Raw genomic sequence first — 6,000 nt, 5'->3', positions numbered from 1 at the left:
CTTTATTAGGTTTATCTCTACACTCGTACTTAAGACCACCAATTTGCCGTGACGTCACAGTAGCCTGTGCTATCACAACAGCCGTTGCCCTCTAGCGGTTCATACACACTCAGTGACCACTTTATTAGGTACACCTGTCCACCAGCCTGTAAATGCAAATATTTGGCCCACCCATTTCCTGTGCCGTCACAATAGCCTGTGATGTCACAATAGCCTCTGCCCTCGAGCAGAGTTAGTGGACACTCGGTGACCACTTTATTAGGTACACCCGGACAGCAGCTTGTATAAATGAAAATAGAACTTTCTGTTTTACAAAAATCACAAAACATGTTACCCTGGAGCTCAGGTAAGGCACAGAATCACCAATAAATGTTACCTGGACCTCAGGCAAGGCACAAAATATGCACCGCTTCACAAAAAATGTTACCCAGAGCTCAGGTTAGGCATGAAAATATCAACTGGTGCGCAGGTAAGGTTAAAAATATGGAACGCTTCACGAATTTGCGTGTCATCCTTGCGCAGGGGCCATGCTAATCTTCTCTGTATCGTTCCAATTTTAGTATATGTGCTGCCGGAGCGAGCACAAGAGACCTACCTGAGCCTGCGCTACCTAAGGGGCGGGTTCTGGCCATGGTTCGCAGTCATGGACTGAGTGCGAAAGCATGCATAGCACGCGTGTGTGCCTCGTAAGGACAGCCTAAACTGGCAGCACTTACAAACAAGACAAATCTGCATCAGGAGGTTTATCAAACACAACCTCTCATGTTGAGCTGAACACATTTAGACATCAATGTCCCTCCGAGGCAGGCAAATGGAGTCCACGGATGTGCGCTGCCGACTTATGCAGCCGACTGCCTCGATCCTGCTATTGGCTGCACCCTCACAAAGAACTGCACTGTCACCACCTCCAGCCTGTCCGCTGCATGCTGTCCTCATCTCAGTCACCATCAGCTGAACATGCTTGAAAGATTCATCGCACACTGAAAGAAAAAGAAAAAACACAACAACAAAACAATAGTATTACTAGGTATAGGTAAGGTCAGGCCATCTGACAGCAAAAGGTAAAATCTGAAGAAAAGTAAACAAGGAGCCCGCCATCTTCAAATTCAAATACGGTACTTCCGGATCTCCCCGTACATTGCTAGTAATTGCCACCAGAGGTCAGTCGGCTCATTCCTTTCACAAGGGCTCTCCAGCTAGAAAAGGGAAAACCGTCAAAAAGACGGTGCATGCACGGAAGAGCCTTACTTTGATACAGTCTATGGGAAGAACATCGTTTACATACAATTAATAGAGACACTTGAGAAAAAAACAAAAAAACACTGCATGGTTTTTAATACCATATACAGTACGCCCGAAAGGTACTTTACACTATAACAGAAACTGGAGGCTGAGTTTTTCAAGGCAATTCATCAAAAGTTAATTTAGAGTAAGCACTCGAAATGCACTAAAAAGGACGAAAACGCGGAGGAAACGAGTTCTTCGAAACACGAGTGTTTGCTCAAAACAAACGTGGAAAGCAGCATTCCCTCTTTGACCACTCAGCAGACTGCCGTGTGTGTATATCCAACCAAAGCAAGCTGAGTGGTTCTTCTGCGTTGTCGTTTTCGTTAGCTAGCCACTATGGCACACGATTATTTACTTCTGTGGTGTAGGCTAACTTAACACGGCGACTTTTGGCGTCCGCTGGGCCTACGTGGGGGAAATGCCACGTTTTCCAGCATGGCCTCTGAAAATGTTGTGACAATTGTCTTTACCTGTGCCACGTACGGTGCTTCTCATCTACTTCCCCAATCTCTAAGCATGCAAAATGGCCAGACACATACAATAAGCGAGGCACCGGAGCACTAAATTACATCGCCTCGCCAAGGTAGCAAACGAGCTAGCTACAGCCGGCCTAGCACGTGGAAACAGTTTGCTCAGTAGCTGGATAATCCTCGCACAGCAGCCAAGCCTTCCAGAAAATGCAATAAATAGCCTACACGACTGTATTTACGACGTGTATCAGGAATAATCTTGTTAACAAGGGGGTTACTGTACGACGCGGAGGCGAAGGACTATGGCCACCAGTCGTTAGCTAGCAAGCGAACAAGTTGATTCCACACCAAGTTAACGTGACATGCGGACCGCCTACAGCAGGCAACCTTACCCGAGAGACGTCCGGCCGCAGTAGCACTGTTTTATGTGAGCACGCGTCCATATTGCACCGAACTGAAACAAGTGAAACTATTTGGAAAAATACAATATTATCTCCCGTAGGCGACGAAGCCATCTGCCCGTGTAGGCCGAGTGCAAATACAGGCGTGGCTACGCAAAACTTTATTTGTGTACCACGTTACAGACAGAACTACAACAGGGTGTGTCTTACGATTTCTTTTTAAAATGTCTACGGATTTGGAGTCGCGAAGACCCATCGGCAGGCTATTCCAAAGGCTAGAGCAGTAATAACCAAAAGACGCTGCATCACCATATGCCTTTAGGTTCTAGCCTCCGGGACAAGACTGTGGGCTATTGTGAAGCCTTCAATCTAATTTCGTTTTAAATTTCGTAAGACATGCATTTTTAATGAGACATCTGGAATATACCCCATGTACAAAGTTCCTTTTTTATTTTATTTTTTACTGTACTCAGAATGATATACCTGATCTTCATTCAGAACTATGTAAAGGGGAAAAAACGCGAATGGTTTTCAATGCTGCGAATGTTTCACCCAACAGAATTCACACAGCATTGCGGTTTCCCGTTCTTTCTTTTTCACATTACATTACATTACATTGCAGGCATTTAGCAGACGCTCTTATCCAGAGCGACGCACAATGAAGTGCGACGAGGACCCTGGAGGACAGACATTCTCAACAAAATAACACCGTGCCACTGTGTAGGCCTTCCTGAGGATGACGCTTTTATCCAAAGCTACCGACAAGTCCTGATGTGTGTTTCTATCGGGATGTGCGGTGTACCTACAGGTTCAAAGACAAAATAAAACCAGTCTACAATACAACTTATGTATTTTCATAACTCGAGAAATATACCTTACATTCCCAACAAAATAACACCGTGCCACTGTGTAGGCCATCCTGAGGATGTTAGGTTGAGTTGCCACAATGCTAGCAAATAAATAAATAAATAAATAAATAAATAAATAAATAAATAATCATTTGTTATTTAGCAGACGCTTTTATCCAAAGAGACCTACATGTCCTGATGTGTGTTGTACCTATAGGTTGAAAGACAAAATTAAACCGGAAACCAGTCTACAATACAACTAATGTATTTTGATAACTCGAGAAATATACTTGCCTGATGCAACTCAAAGTTACAAAATTCACCCAACTTTGCTGTTTCACTTTTTTTTTTTCTTCTTCTTTATTTTGGTTCATTTAACATTCCCAACAAAATGACACCGTGCCACGGTGTAGGTCATTCTGAGGATGTTAGGTCTAGTTGCTACAATGCAAGCTATAAATAAATAATCATTTGTTATTTAGCAGACGCTTTTATCCAAAGCGACCGACAAGTCCTGATTAGACTAAGCAGGAAACAGCCCTGGAGCAATGGGGTGTTAAGGGCATCCCCCAAGGGCCCAACAGCTGTGCGGATCTTATCGCAGCTACACCGGGGCTCGAACCGCCGACCTTGCCACTGCACTACAGGCTGGCCTCTTAAAAGTCAAATGGATTTGGCCACTTTACCGATCTTCTCTGTTCCAATGTTCCAATATGTTCCAATATTGGAGCCAATCAGAGGCCGTGCCTTGTTCCAATTTACAACTTTCACCAACTTTGACAAAGCGGCTCAGCCAATCAGATGGCCGGATTTGTTCCAAATTGAACACGTGTTTGTTCCAAATTCATCACGTGTTTAGCCGGCCAATTGTAGCTCTTCCTCCGTTTTGACTCAAATCGGCGCGTCGGCCATTGCTCCCGCATCGGTGAAAGGTAAGCTTTCAATGCGTTTTCTAATGAAATTTTTATTAAAATGAGAAGAATCATTTGTATTTTCATGTTAGCGATGGTCAGAGCAGGCTAGCTAGTTGGCTTTCGCGCTGTTCAATACGTTTATCGTTGCTGTTAATACACAGAACGAATGAATGAAAGAACTTTCCAGCTGTATAAACACATCATGTATGTATTTTTACATTAGAAATATATCGTAAGACAAAGCTGGCATGTCGCACATTTCGTTTTAATTACAAAACGTAATATTCTCTGGCTTGCAAGGCGGATAGCTGCTTGGCTATCTACCTACCTACCTCCATACCTCGATTCAGCGTGTGACTATACGAATAATGCAGCCTAATTACTCCCCCAATTTAATCATTTCTGTCGAAATGTTTTAAAAAGTGAGTCATTTCAGTGGTATAGTGTAGCTAGCTAGCTGTGGTTAGGTCTGTCAACTACTACATCTTGGTAGCCCCTGTGAAGTTAAATTAATTATTATTATTATTATTATTATTATTATTATTATTATTATTATTACTTTTAAATACTCTGTGTCACATAGCATGTTCATAAATCTTGTGATAAGCATGTTTTTCCTGTGTGCACAGCCTCACATTGCAGGGAACCTCAGTCGCAGACGGGCCGGGCGCTGCAGGACATCAGCTTGGACCATGACACTGCGAACATCTTAGACCAGGACACATGCCTCCCATGGGCATGCTCCATTTATTCTACTTATTTATGTGATTAAAATATCAGACCAGTGATCATTCTCATGTGACCGCGATAGCAGTCACTCTAGAAGCCAGTGAAAAATATATTTTCATACATATTGAACAGCAGAAAAACGCTCAGCTTTTAACACTAGGCGTCAGCATAGCTCCAGTTTAAGTTTGAGGACGTGCAAATCAGTCCTTGTTTTGTTTGATGGCAGTTTATTATCTACTGTTGGAACAATTGCCGAATTTAGTTGCAGCAACAAGTAGGTCCCCATTCACGTCCATCTCTTGTACTCATGACATTTCTCCATGTTCTGCTGTGAACGAGTTGTGCCATATTTGTATTGTCATTATTATTATTATTATTATTATTATTATTAATAATAATATAATCATTTTTAAAAATCACAACGGTGCTCCCTTTCTGCATTTTGTACTATCAAATAAAATTTCTGCCTGGAAAAGAAATGAAATTGGACAATGAGTAGCAAAACATTCTCAAGAACTGAATTCGAGTTTGCTAGACCTGGATATATGAACAGTCACAAAATATTAGGAGATACCCTCGTGATACTCAGTGTCGTCAGAGTAACAGACAACAGCGATTCGTCTCATTTAAAGTTTTATTTACAATATACACTCAAGGTGGTGTGCAGTGCACAAAGAAACATTTGCATCAATCAACGGAGGGGGAAAAAAGTGCCAAGTTGCAAGTCTAAAGCAAACAACCATCCAAAAATGAGCCCTTGCTCTTTGAAATTGGGGTTTATTTGATCAGAGGGAAGATGGCCAGCTACTGGCCCACCAGTGGGCCACACAAGCATACCACACCTCACGCAGAGCATCCGCCCATGTCCAGGCACTTGTCCGCTGGCGTATGAAGCCTTTTTCAAAGACGAGTCACCTCAGTGGCCTGTTGTACTCCTTGAAATGGGAACAATACAGAGAACCTGTTCTACTCTTTAAAATAGGACCGAGATGGATATTTTATTTAAAAAAAAAAAAAAAAAAAAGGTCGGCAGAGATGGAGATTCTATTTTTAAAATAGGACAGAGTTTCACTTTATTAGGTTTATCTCTACACTCGTACTTAAGACCACCAATTTGCCGTGACGTCACAGTAGCCTGTGCTATCACAACAGCCGTTGCCCTCTAGCGGTTCATACACACTCAGTGACCACTTTATTAGGTACACCTGTCCACCAGCCTGTAAATGCAAATATTTGGCCCACCCATTTCCTGTGCCGTCACAATAGCCTGTGATGTCACAATAGCCTCTGCCCTCGAGCAGAGTTAGTGGACACTCGGTGACCACTTTATTAGGTACACCCGGACAGCAGC

At 42.9% G+C, this 6,000-nt stretch overlaps 1 non-coding gene across 1 annotated transcript; it reads right to left on the bottom strand.

The window, feature by feature from the left end:
* Nucleotides 1-477: 477 nt before the first annotated feature.
* On the bottom strand, nucleotides 478-584 carry LOC133117256 (U6 spliceosomal RNA). Its single transcript, XR_009706043.1, has one exon. It is a non-coding gene; the product is annotated as a U6 spliceosomal RNA (small nuclear RNA).
* Nucleotides 585-6,000: the final 5,416 nt, after the last annotated feature.

The sequence above is a fragment of the Conger conger genome, chromosome 17 (assembly GCF_963514075.1).
Source record: "Conger conger chromosome 17, fConCon1.1, whole genome shotgun sequence".
Taxonomy (NCBI): domain Eukaryota; kingdom Metazoa; phylum Chordata; class Actinopteri; order Anguilliformes; family Congridae; genus Conger; species Conger conger.
Note: the sequence above shows the minus strand (reverse complement) of the source record. Positions and strands in the feature narration are given on the sequence as shown.